The sequence below is a fragment of the Erinaceus europaeus genome, chromosome 18 (genome assembly GCF_950295315.1).
Source record: "Erinaceus europaeus chromosome 18, mEriEur2.1, whole genome shotgun sequence".
Lineage (NCBI taxonomy): Eukaryota > Metazoa > Chordata > Mammalia > Eulipotyphla > Erinaceidae > Erinaceus > Erinaceus europaeus.
The window spans coordinates 61,913,285-61,927,608 of NC_080179.1; the positions used below are offsets into that span (position 1 = coordinate 61,913,285).

The 14,324-nt window shown below is 35.6% G+C and overlaps 1 protein-coding gene across 2 annotated transcripts in view; it reads left to right on the top strand.

Annotated features, from left to right (window-relative positions):
* Positions 1-417: 417 nt before the first annotated feature.
* ARHGAP15 (Rho GTPase activating protein 15) overlaps positions 418-14,324 on the top strand; it is a 785,763-nt gene continuing 771,856 nt past the window's right edge. The window contains exon 1 of one of the 2 annotated variants that reach the window (XM_060178060.1): positions 418-542. The gene's annotated coding sequence lies outside the window, so the exon portion shown is untranslated. The remainder of the gene's footprint in view (positions 543-14,324) is intronic. The other variant, XM_007539658.3, reaches the window with a different exon arrangement.

Here is a 14,324-nt window from a genome sequence, read left to right on the forward strand (position 1 = left end):
TTAGTGAATTAGAGGTGGCTTATTGAATTCCCAAGTGACTCAGTCAGCAATGTCCTGATAGCATGAAAATACTTAAGTCAGCCCAGGATAGCACTGGCTTCATTTTCAGCCCTGCTAGAAAACAGAGAAAGAGGAAGTTCCTTCAGATCTTAACAGCCTCCTCCCCCACCCCCTATGAATTTTGACACATTTCCCTCTATTAAATCATAATTGATGAAGGCAACTTCATAGCTGCATAGTGTTTGCAAATTGAAAATCACACTGAAAACTAGATATTGTTGACTATACATGGCAATTTCTTCAAAGGAAATAATGATGTGATGTACGTGGTTGACTGTATCTATGCAGGAAGTGGTTTAATTTAAATTATGTGTGCATGTGTTCACCCCGCCCTCCCCCCCCCCCCGTACTGAATTTAAACAGTATCCAACACAGGCCTGCTCTTACAACATGTGACTTCGCTATTTTCCGTTTTTGTTGAAAGAGTCATTAACAGTTACAAGTTGATGGCAGTTTCAGTAACAAGTCCTTCCTAAGAAAAGGTGAGTTTTAACTTTGAATTGATTGGGAAATTTAAACTTAAACTGGCAGTTTATTCCTACGCTTTGGTGTGAACTTACATTCATTTCTACAAATGTTATCTTTACACCTGTACTTGAAGATTATTGTTTTCCTTGGTGTAGAAAGTAATTTTATTTCTTACTTACTGCTGTCAAATTCTAAAATTGTTTACTAAAATTTTATACTAGACTCTTCAAACATTTTACATTAAAATATTAAAGAGAGAATAGGGCATAACTTCAGTTTGAAAATGTAGTCAAAAACAGCTAATGGAGAAAACAAGGAACTCTGAGGGTCTTACTGATTATTTTATGCAATATATAGTACTCCAGATTCAGACATTAAGAAAAAAATAGGTGTTTTGTAATAGTAAAAATCATATCTGAATTGGAATGTAAAAGATACCCATTGTGAAGTGTTTTATGTAAAAGTGAGCATAAAAATCCCTTAAGATTCTCAAATGTGTAGATTATTAAACATATTTTCAAATGCAACAAAATATTTGAAGTACAAATAAAAATTATCTAGCATGACATTTAAAATTCCTCACTACACTTTAGATATAGGGTACAATTAGAGGGAGAATCTAGTTCACAGGCAAAACTAAAGGAGAAGTTACAGTTGACTTCATTGCTGCTAGCATGTGGGAAAAGAGGCAAATTAGAAGTACTTTTTTGCTATTTGTGTAATCACATAATTTTCCTTCTTCGAAGTTTTTCAAAATAATAACCTCAGAAAGAAAAAGTGTTTGCTAGTCATAAGCTCGCAAAACTTTTCTTTTGATTCTTTGCTGTTTGAGAATATCTGTGCGCTATGAAATATGTACAGGAAAGCATTGCTAATATCAGAGACACATAAATCCAGCTATAGATTTCTGCAAGAATTTTAATAAAAGCTGCAGATATGATCCATTCTTCTGTAATATTATTTTTATTGTGCTTTTGGATGGAAGAAGTGATAGCCCCCACAACACCCATTTTTTATGTTATTAAAAATGGTTACAGGGTTGATAAGTGGTAACAATTTTCTTTTCTTTTATTGTATTCTATTGAAAGACACCTATAAATGTTTTCTGACATGGTCAATTTAGCAGGAAATTTAAACATACTGGTACACTCCATTTTATGACCTCTTCAATTGTCAATACTGATGCTTCTACTTGTTGACTATTAAAATGATCTTGAAAAAAATAGAGATTAGAACATGGTGTTCAATGCAGTTTTTATTGTTGGAGTGTCAGAAGACTTTGGTATTATGTGTCAGCTTTGATATTCTGATTAGTTTTTCAATTCGCTGCATTTCTTCACAAAGCATTATTTTAATCTGTCTTCAATAATGTGATTCTGAACCTTTGCATCTACAGAAGCTGCATAATTTAGATAGTGTGGGTTGATATGCTATTATTTTATTATAAAAGAACATCACATGAATAAACATGTAAAATACACTAGCAAGAATGAATATCCACATACGTATTTGAATTAACTAACGTTCCACTAAAGTTCTTCAAAACAGTTTCATGTTTTCCAAGTCTTGTACAAAATAACTGCTACTTATAGAAATATTAAAATAAAATGTTGTGTAATGTTTAAAATTGAGAATTAATTAAATATAGCTGGAAAGCAGTTTATAAAGAGCATCAAGTAGAGGAGATAGGTAATGTAAAAAGATATTTTTAGAATTGTTGATGAAAAAAGTAAAATATTATCTTTTTGATACACAGACTACAACTTTTTAAAAAAATCTTTTTATTGGTGTGTCAGTAGTTTGCAATATAGTTATTTATACATAGGTACAATTTCTCATCTCCCTGTGGTAAATGAACAGACTACAGTTGAGAGTGTCAACTATAAGCAAATCATAATTTACTTTATTTTGTATATTTTAAATGCATAGAAAGGAAATTCTGATGAAGAAGGAACCATATTATTGAGAAGTCATATTAAATTTGATTTGTTAAACAATACTACATTTTTATAACTGGGGGGTCAACATCCCAGCGAAATTCATAAAAGAAAAGGCATTTTTTCCTCAGTATTTCTTCTTATTTTTTCTTTATGTTTCCTTCTTTACAGCCTACTCTGTCCCTACCTAGAGTCCCCAAATTTCAGGGGTAGACCCCCACTTCAATATTTCTTTCCCACTTTTTTTTTTAACCCTCTATCAGCTGTTGGAGTATCTGTTAAAAATTGTCAGTACTAGCAAGAAGAGGCCACAGAATCTCCTCCTGCTTTCTCGTCTCACTACAGTCTCACCACCTTTCTCTTTTCTGTGAAATGTTAGTAAGATCTTTCAGTTCAGGATCTAGGAACAGCTATCTCGAAATTTTTAAATAAGCTGAAATTATTTTGAGTTTTGGTGTGTATTAAGCAAAACACCTCTCACTGAAACTAATAAGCAGAATTAAGTCAAAATTACCTCAAAAATAGATACAGGTTGGGAGTCGGGCTGTAGCACAGCAGGTTAAGCGTAGGTGGCGCTAAGCACAAGGACCGGCATAAGGATCCTGGTTCAAGCCCTGGCTCCCCACCTGCAGGTGTGTCGCTTCACAAGCGGTGAAACAGGTCTGCAGGTGTCTATCTTTCTCTCCCTCTCTCTGTCTTCCCCCTCCCCTCTCCATTTCTCTCTGTCCTATCCAACAACAATGACAACAATAATAACTACAACAATAAAACAACAAGGGCAACAAAAGGGAATAAATAAATAAAAATAAATATAAAAAAAAAGATACAGGCAAAATTATGTGACTACAATAATCCAAGAAGAGATATGCATCCAGGAGCTTAGCAAGTGGTCTAATTTCTTCATTCCATAACTATTTCACTCTACTCTGAAAAGTATCTGGTAGATGCTGTTATTGAGTTAATAAGAAAGTTTTACAGACTGGAACTTTTTTTTTTATTATTCATTTATTTATTTAAAAAGAGAGACATTAACAAACCATAGGATAGGAAGGGTACAACTCCACACAATTCCTACCACCAGATATCCATATCCCATCCCCTCCTCTGATAGCTTTTCCATTCTCTATCCCTCCTGGAGCATGGACCCAAAGTCACTGTGGGATGCAGAAGGTGAAAGGTCTGGCTTCCGTAATTGCTTTGCAGCTGAACATGGGCATTGACTGGTCAATCCATACTCCCAGTCTGCCTCTCTCTTTCCCTACTAGGGTGGGTCTCTGGGGAAGCAGAGCTCCAGGACACATTGCTGGGGTCGTCTGTCCAAGGAAGTCTGGTTGACATCATGCTGGCATCTAGAACCTGGTGGCTGAAAAGAGAGTTAACATACAAAGCCAAACAAATTGTTGAACGATTATGGACCTAAAGGCTGGAGTAGTGCAGAAGAAGTGTTGGGGGGTACTCACTGCAGACTATTGTGTACTTTTGCTCTCAGTTATATATTTTGCCCTAGTTTATGAATACATGTGAACATATGCTCTACCTCAGGGGACCTGGTCTATATTTAGGTTTTTGGACTTTGTTAGGAAGTGAACCACCTGGAATGGAATTAGAGAATACTATTTAAGGAAAGGTCTCAGCCAAGTATTGAAGCTGAAGGGTTGTCATTCTACACCTGAAATCTCTGGACACAGACAGACTGGAACTTTTAACATACTGCTATAAAAGGATGCCTCTCTTCAGTAACCACAGTGAAGAAGTAAGACTGTGATTGCACTGAATAGAATTGAGGTACAGTTACTGCAGATGTCTTAGAGTACAGACGCTTGAAAAGAGGCATCACCATGTATAGAAATTTAAATGATTTTTTTAGGAGACATGTGACATGCAATCAAAAGCCACAGAAGTCTACTGTACAGCCACATATGGTCACATTTAAAAGCATAATATACTCAAATTCTTCAAATTCTCCATTCAGACCAAAATTACAGTGTGAGTTTATAGATTTTTTTTTCAGTTTTTTATTTGAGATAAGAGCAGAGAGGCAGAGAAAGAGAGACAGAGACAGAGACCAAGACTAAAGAACCAAAGCTTCCTTTTTTTTTTTTTAGTGTGTTTATGTCTATTCTTTTTTTTTTTTTTTTTTTAAATTTTTAATTTAAGAAAGGATTAGTGAACAAAACCATAGGGTAGGAGGGGTACAACTCCACACAATTCCCACCACCCAATCTCCATAACCCACCCACTCCCATGATAGCCTTCCCATTCTCTAGCCCTCTGGGAGCATGGACCCAGGGTCATTGAGGGTTGCAGAAGGTAGCTTCCTTTTATGTGGTCCTGAACCTGGATCAAACATGGCAATTGGCAGCACACTCTCCAAGTAAGCTATTTTACTTGCATAAACTGACCCACAGTGTCAGTTTAAACTTTAGTGAATAGAACAGGATTTTAAAGAGAATTTTTCAACAGCTACTCTACCTAAGAGCTTCCCTCTACAAAGCTTTTGTTCTAAAAGCTCATACTATATAATTATGATACTAACAATATACCATAAACAAAATGAGTCAGTTATAAAAAGGATTCAGTATGTACTCCGGTAAGGTTCAGAAACTCGTAGAAATTGTCATTTTTTATATGTCAGGCAATAAGAATTTTGTAGGATTATCATTTGATCATACTCTATCAGAAATCAGGAAAGCTATAGCAGTATTCACAGTAGCTTCTAGAGAAAGTTACACTTGGGAATATTGGAAATAGTCAACAAAGAAGAAGAAGCAAGGCACAAAAACATAAGGTAACAGAGATTTTACAAAATTAACAAGATTCCTGGATTCGTAGTTCAGAAGTACAAGTAGTGGGGGCCAGGCTGTGGTGTGTGTTAAGTGCATTGTGGGTGTTAAGCACACATAGTACTATGTGGAAGCCTGCCACTTGCAAGGCATCCGCTTCACAAGTGGTGAAGGAGGTCTGCAGGTGTCTAGCTTTCTTTCCCTCTCTGTCTTTCTGTCTTTTCCTCTCCTTAATTTATCCCTGTGGGAAGTGTGTATGTGTGTGTGTGGCAGGGGTTGGTGGCCTCTAGGAGTCTTGGATTCCTAGTGCTATCATGGAGCCCCAGTGATAACCCTGGAAGCATAAATAATAAATACATAGGGGGAAAAAACAGTACAAGTTAACAGGAAGTTGGGTGAAAAAAGAGTCTGATATTATTGATACCATAAAGTGACTCATTTGAACAGGTTATTACTCAGACTTGTAAGCAACAATAGAGAAAAAAACATGAATAGATAGTTATGTTTTGCATCTCAACAGTTTATCATATAGACGAATGCCTTACTATCGGTGGCACACACTTCAAGGTTACAGTGTCTACTGCAGAATGTACTGCAGTTTGTGAAGAGCCTATTATTACAAGAACAGGTACTGGTTTACCTCACCCAGTGGCTAGAGGGTTTTTTTTTTAGTAGCCTGTAGTTATAATGATCTCTAATTTTGTTTTAGAACTGTTTTATTGGCTTATTAGTAATTTTAGGAGAGGTAATAGAAGAAAGAAAATGTTTCCAAATTAAAATAAAAACTAGATAAAATATTAGATATCAGATTATTTTTATAGGATATATATATCCTGCATGCATATTTACCAGTATGTGATTGTGCCAATAAGTGCTTTGTTCTGTTCTGTACTAGGAAGTATTGGGAACACAAAAAAATCTGTGTAATAGAACTATTTTACATGGATTAGGTAGTATAAGATACAAATACAATTTAAATAGAAGTTAATATGTGTGAATACAAGATGATGAAAATCTTAACAGAAATTGCTCTTGTCAGAGACCCTGTGATTTTATTTTATCAAGTTCAACAGCAACGTATGTCTTCAGGTTATCCATTTTCTGAGCTACATTTGATGCAGCTATACACTACTTCCCTCTTGGTTTCATCTGACTTTTGGACTGTTTCTTACAGTTTTACTCAGACTAATTGAATTCTCCTTCTGTTTCTGTCCTTCACCATTCTTCACTTTCCAATACCCTAAACTTACCTTACACTGAGTTTTCACATCTATTTTATAGTCTCAGATTATGTCTTCTAGATTGAGTAGTGGATAATATCAGTGTGGTGAGTTTAAATACTATCTATATTATAATTCGATCTCAAGACAAACTTTCTCTCTATCTCTCTCTCTCTCTCTTTTCCTTTGTCTCATAGTGACTTCAAAATAAGTATGTTCGAATATAAGGCCTTACCTGTCCTCAACCTGTCTACCACTCAATTCTGTGTCTGCATTATTTTCATCATAGTTATTTTTTAATTGCTTTTTATTTATAAAAAGGAAACATTGACAAAACCATAGATAAGAGGGGTACAACTCCACACAATTCCCACCACCTGATTTCCATATCTCATCCCCTCCCTGGATAGCTTTCCTATTCTTTAACCCTCTGGGAGTATGGACCCAAGGTCACTGTGGGATGCAGAAGGTGGAAGGTCTGGCTTCTGTAACTGCTTCCCAGCTGAACATGGGCATTGACAGGTTGATCCATACTCCCAGTCTGCCTCTTTCTTTCCCTACTAGGGTGGGTCTCTAGGGAAGTGGAGCTCCAGGACACATTGGTGGGGTTGTCTGTCCAGGGAAGCCTGGCCGACATCCTGATGGCATCTGGAACCTGGTGACTGAAAAGAGAGTTTACATACAAAGCCAAACAAATTGTTGAACAATCATGGGCCTAAAGACTGGAATAGTGAAGATGAAGAGTTAGGGGTCCTCCATTTTGTAGATAGCTAGTAGGCATATTTTAGTTATATTCCAAAGGGCCTGTGTCTATACTAGTTTTTTTTTTTTTCTGAGCCTAAAATCTGATATACAGGTGAATCAAGTTATTGTTTGGAGAGATGATATCATGGCTGGAAAAAGGACCAGAAAGCTGGATCAGGGAAGAGAGTAGCTCCCTAATATGGGAAAGGGGTATAAATATTGCTGACTGTAAACCCCATCAATTTATTTGTAGTAACATTCACCTGTCTGGAGGGCAATAATCTACAAATCAACCTCAATCCATCCTTTCCCAAAATTATATTCTATTCAATAACAGTAAGCCAAGGCTATGAAATATTGACCTGGCTCTATTGTACTTTTCTTTAAATATGACACTTGAAAACTTGAGAATAATGATTTTTTCTAATTTTGTAGTGATATTTCTGGTTTACTGATAAGCTTGCTAAGTGAGTATACCACAATAAATGCCATTTATCTTATTTCTTTAAAATATTTTTTCCTTTATTGGGGGATTAATGTTTTACATTCGACAGTAAATACAATAGTTTGTATACAAACGTTTCTCAGTTTTCCACATAATAATACAACCCCCACTAGGCCCTCTGTCATCCTGTTCTAGGGCCTGTACTCTCCCCCCCATCACCACAGGGTCTTTTACTTTGGTGCAATATACCAACTCCAGTCCAGGTTCTGCTTAGTGTTTTCTTTCTTATTTTTTTTGTTTTTTTAAAAAAACTTATTTATTTTTTCCCTTTTTTTTTTACTCTGATTTTTTTTTAATTGGGGAATTAATGTTTTACATTCAACAGTAAGTACAATAGTTTGTACATGCATAACATTCCCCAGTTTCCCATATAACAATACAACCCCCACTAGGTCCTCTGAATCCTTCCTGGACCTGTATTCTCCCCACCCACCCACCCCAGAGTCTTTTACTTTGGTGCGATATGCCAATTCCATTTCAGGTTCTACTTCTGTTTTCTTTTCTGATCATGTTTTTCAACTTCTGCCTGAGAGTGAGATCATCCCATATTCATCCTTGTGTTTCGGACTTATTTCACTTAACATGAATTTTTCAAGGTCCACAAATGTTTATATTTATGAAGAAAGAAGTGCAGATAAAGGAGATTCAATAATAGAAGCATTTAATGTTGCATTTTACACCAATAGTTCAAACTTTTTAAATCTATTATTTATCAACTCATTAAAATCCATGCATATATTTCTATATTCACAAATATTGATAGGACTAAAGAGGTAGTCTTTTAGAAGAAATGAATAAAATATTAAGCAAAGGGTAAATTCATATAAAATATCCCTAATTCTATAACTTCTTACAGCTTTTACCAGTTACTCAAGAATTCTCCAGACTCATTTCCCTGCTTCTACCTTTGCTACAATAGTCATTCACAAGAAGTGGTCAGATTAACCTTAACCAATACAGTATCCTTCTACTAAAATATTTCAGATAACTTTCTATTCTTCATTTTAAAAATATTTTATTTGCTTTATTTTAATGAAAGAAATAGAGGCAAAGACAGAAATATACAGAGAGCCAAAGAGACTAGAGCACTGCTCAGCTCTGTCTCACAGCGGGGCCAGGGACTGAAACTAGGACCTCAGAACATCAGGCATAAACATCTTTTGTGTAACAATCATGCTGTCTAGTAGATCTTTCTATTACTCTTCAGGTTTAAGCACTCTCCTCTTATTATTTTCAGGTTTCTACCCATCTCATTATTATGCATTTGTTTTCCTAAATAGTATCTTGGATATAAGAAATTCTTTAGACACCTCCAAATTGTTCAGTAGTTATCTTTACCTTAAAATAAATCACTGAAAATAGTATTGACCTGATGTGAATTCCGTGTCTGAGAAACAGGATACATTTAGGAGTGGAAAACTAGAAACATATTTCAAGCAAATGACGTATTTCTGGATACATTTTAGATAAACTACAGTGAGAATCGTTTGGTTTGGAATGTAGGGTCCAATATATGCCTGTTGTCTTTTGAAATTCAGAGAAAATAACCCGTTTGAAAATGCATCCTCAGGCTGGCGAAATAACTCTTGGATAGCGTGCTGCTCTGTGCATGACCCAAGTTAGCACACAGCCCCTATTATGTTGAAGGAAACTATGGTCTCTTCCCCTCTCTATGTCTCTTTTTGACTTTCTGCCTCTTTATCTAAAAAAAAAGAAAAAAAAAAAAAAGTAAACACTAACCACGTCTACATGCTCAAATTTTAACCTATTTTGCTAAAACTTCAGTATGAAAACTGAAAAGATCTGAGAGAATGTTCTTTTCTAATCTTATGTGTAGTGTCAAATTCAGAGTCAAAATGAGATATCCTTTTCTAACACATCCAAAAGGTAGAATGCTCAGGAAATAGGGTGCTGAGTCAAGGGGAAAATTTGTTTCTGTTAATTTATGTTTCTGCTTTAGTTAGTTTTTATTAGGTCATAAGGATATGAAATCTCTTATTTACCTTTCTGCTAAATACACTGAGAAATAAAGTAATTCAAAGTCCCATATAAAAACACTTTTTGGGAGTCGGGCTGTAGCGCAGCGGGTTAAGCGCAGGTGGCGCAAAGCACAAGGACCGGCATAAGGATCCCGGTTCGAACCCCGGCTCCCCACCTGCAGGGGAGTCTCTTCACAGGCGGTGAAGTAGGTCTGCAGGTGTCTATCTTTCTCTCCTCCTCTCTGTCTTCCCCTCCTCTCCCCATTTCTCTCTGTCCTATCCAACAACGACAACAACAATAATAACTACAACAATAAAACAACAAGGGCAACAAAAGGGAATAAATAAATAAAATAAAATATTTAAAAAAACACTTTTTATCACCTTGATAGTTTTCTTGAAAGAAATGAATGATAGGCAGAAAATGAGTATTAATTATTCCAGTTGAACAACTGAACACTGAGGTAGATAGGTTCTATGGTGTTACCCAAACTAGGCAATATTCCATTCGTACAAGAAGCTTACAACAGATGTTTACATGAGATACACATTAATATCAAATAGAAAGTAATACTATTGATAATAATAAAGTTGTGGTTCATTTAATGAACATTATGTGTCAGATATTTTGCAGACCAGATAGTAATTTAGAGCCACAGAAATCAAGGGAGGAAGTTAATATTCCTGTTTTTTAAAATATTTATTTATTCATTTTCCCTTTTTGTTGCCCTTGTTGTTTTATTGTTGTAGTTATTATTGTTGTTGTTATTGATGTCGCCGTTGTTGGTTAGGACAGAGAGAAATGGAGAGAGGAGGGGGAGACAAAAATAGACACCTGCAGATCTGCTACACTGTTTTTGAAGTGACACCCCTGTAGGTGGGGAGCCAGGGGCTTGAACCGGGATCCTTACTCAGGTCGTTGAGCTTTGCACAACCTGCGCTTAACCGCTGTGCTACCACCCGACTCCCAATATTCCTGTTTTAAAGATTAGGAAGCTAATAATGTTAGTAAGTGCTCAAATTTATATTTTTTGTTCATCTGGTCACTGATTCATAGGTATGCCAGGTAATTGAAACCCATATTATTTTAACTATGCTATGCTACAATTTCTTTTTTAATTTATTTTTTGTGAGACTATAAATTAATCTGAGTGTATATTAACACTGTTCCCACCACCAAAGGTCTGTATCCCCCGCCCCCCCCCCCCCCCCGGGAAGCTGAACATTAAGCCTTAACCTATTAGAAATTATGCTACAATTTCTATCCCTGTCAAGTATTGACAGTTAAACAATACTGGGTTCTGTGCTTCCCGATAGCTGGCTGGGGTCTATAAGGATTGTGACTTGTTTCATCTCCAAAACAGTGACATTTGTGAGAAACAAACAAACAGAAAACTGGTGCATATTTACTACATATGTTGCCTTATAGAGAGATATTATAGGGTCCCGGCAGTCGTGCACCTAGTTGAGTGCACACAGTACGAAGCATTAGGACCTGCCCGCTCAAGGACCCAGGTTTGAGCCAGGGCTTCACTCCCGACTTGCAGGGGAGATACTTCACAAGTAGTGAAGCAGGTCTGCACGTGTTTCTTTTTCTGTATCCCCTCTCTTTTCAAATTTTCTGTCCTACCCAATATAATGCATAAAAAAAAAAAACTAAATAAAAGCCAGCAGGCAGTGGAGAGAGAGAATGAAAAATGAAGCAAATACAAAGAAAGAGGGAGAAAGTAAAAGATAAGAAAACATGTATTGCTTTTGTCTTTATCATCATACAAGAACCCTTTCTATTTTCCATTTTCTATCTCCTCTGGATCTTATATCTTCCTTCCAAGCTTCAATCTGCAAATCACATAGATCCATGTTTTACATTATGATATCAACTAGCCACAAAATTGCTAGTCATCAGTTTAAATGTGGGTAGGCTAAATTGAATGAAAAATCAATCCCTAATTTTGAAGATGTAAACAAAATAAGAGATAATATAAAACAAATTAGTAGTAAATTAATCAATAGTTTTACACCAATTACAAGCTGACATTATAAAATTGCTTACATATTTAGCTATACTAAAGTCCATGTTTCATTTTAGCTGTCTGCTATGATGATGAGAAAAGTTTATTTTATGTATGATTTATACCTTTTTCTTTTTCTCCTTCTCCTCATTCTTCTTTTTCTTTTTGTCATCACCAGGGCTTCTCCACTCCAGGCTGATTTTTTTTCAGACAGAGACTTAGACAGAAAGGTAGAAAGAGTGAAAGAGAACTTAACACTGAAGCTTCCTCCAATGCGGTGGAGCCTGGACTTGAACCTGGGTCTTGCACAAAGCAAAACAGTACATTATCCAAGTCAACTCTTTTGCTGGCTAGATTCACGTTTTATTTCTAATATTAGGGCCAGCTCTAGATAACCTTTTATACTCACAGGATGTCTCTGATATTTTATGTTTGAATTTAATTCCTTTAATTAAATTACTAATATCTTTTACCTTTGAAATTGAGCACTTCTCTACCAATAATTGTTACTCATTTCTGCTTGTCACTTAGTATTTCTTCTGTGAATGCCATAAGCAGTTCTAATTGACTATTTTCTTGAGATAAAACCTATAGTCTCCCAATAGAATCCTTATTCTAACTTCCATCACAATTGTTTTTATCACATAATCTGGATAAGTACTTTTGGATATTCTTTGCACATTTACTCATTTGTACAATAGAGCCAGTCAGGTGACTTTTTTTTTAAGGATATCTACCCCTTCCTTTCATTTTCAGTTACTACAGTTATCCATTAAGTATGCCTAAGCTATGGCAAAAGGGTTTTACTTGTTCTCACATTTCTATTTATCTTACCTACCCACCCTGACTTTTTTTTAATTTCAGATTCATTTTATGTCTTTAGGTTAAGACTGTGTTCAAATTATTTAATAAAAATTAAAATTCTTGGGGCTGAGCAGTGCTATACTCATCTGAGTACACGTTACCATGAGCAAGGACCTAGGTGGGAGCCTCTGTCTGCCACCTTCAGGAGGAGTTCATGAGAAGTGAGGCAGGTCTGCATGTGTCTTTCTTCAGAAACTATCTCCCCCACTTTTCTCAATTTTTCTCTGTCATATACAATAAAATGGAGGAATAGGCAAATAAGAATGCCTATTTCCTATTTATATTCTGTCTAGAGCTCTAAAAGTGATTTGCGTATTTTGAAATTGACTATGAAAGAAAATTGATCATGAAAACAGAAGCTTTTCTCTTGATAGAAGACCATGAAGTTAGAGAAATGGATTTGTTTGAAGCTACAGCTCATGATTTTTCCAAACACTAGTCTAAAACTTGACTTTCTAAAAGTCTTAAAGATATTAACAGTTTAGGCTGGGCAGTCAGAGAAGCCAAATTTCTGCTCAGGCTTCTTCCAGTTACTAAATAGTACAAATGTTGTAACATGTGTGCTCCACTCTGCTTGCCACCACCCCACCCTATGTGCTATTTTGTACGAGTTACTTCATTATCTCTAAGCCTGAGTTTCCTCATCTATAAAATGAGAAGCTTCCTCAAAAAAAAAAAAAAAATAGGAAAGGAGCATCATGATTGTAAAGCAGTTTCGCCTAGTTTGTGGCACATCATAATTACTTGGTGGGTGAGGTATGCTAACTACTATTATTGGGCAACTTTAAGTTATACTCGTGTGAGAGCAACATTCTTATAAAACCTCTTACCCATAAAACACAATAAAAATAATTAAAAACTTCAACAACCACCATGAAAATATTAAAGGTGATGTGATTGGTAGAAAAAACAGTATTCATTTTATCTGGTTATCTTGAATCAAATGATGATGCCATTTTCCTTCTGCATTAAGATATAAAATATCATGCTGGGGTAAGTTTAGTTTATGTCAATTCTAAGTATTACTATGAAATGCATTAAAAACAATCTCTTGCTATTAATTTCATTTCCTCCATATAGCTATGTGGGGGAGTGTAGTATGAACTGTATGTGGAAAAGGGAAGGAGGCTTATTTTTTTCCTGTGTTTACCAATTTTTGGTTAATATGGACATTTTCCTCCCCTCATCTCAAGATAGATCCTCACAAAAAGTAACCTTTCATTTTAAAGAACTGGTATGTATCTCACTGACCAATTGAACAAAGTGCTAGGAAGTCTTTGATTCTTGGACCTATAATTAAAATGAAGCAAATACAAACTACAGAGATAAGGAAAGGAAAAAGTAATTTTCACCCACTTTTATGTTTTATCTATCTTTTTTTTTTCTTTTTTTTGCCTAGGGTGGCAAAACTAGTTAAACTAGATGGTAAATTGCATATGCTGAAATCCTAGCAAAATGATTTTGAAAAAGAAAATAAAAAAAGGTTGTTGGGTTGTTGACAGTTTCAGGATATAGGATCTTCTCAGGTCAGATAAGTCTCTTTTGTTGGTTTTGTTTTGTTATAACCCTGGGAAATCTTTCCAGGATCTCATGTATGGAGACTGAATGAATACACCATTCTCATTTCTAATTCTCAAAACAGAATTATAATTAGCGTCTAACTAATGAAAGCAGGTGTGGCAATAGGGGAGAGATTGACAAAATCCTGGGGAGACAATGACCCTGGTGCTGTCTTTGGAAAACTGTTGATAT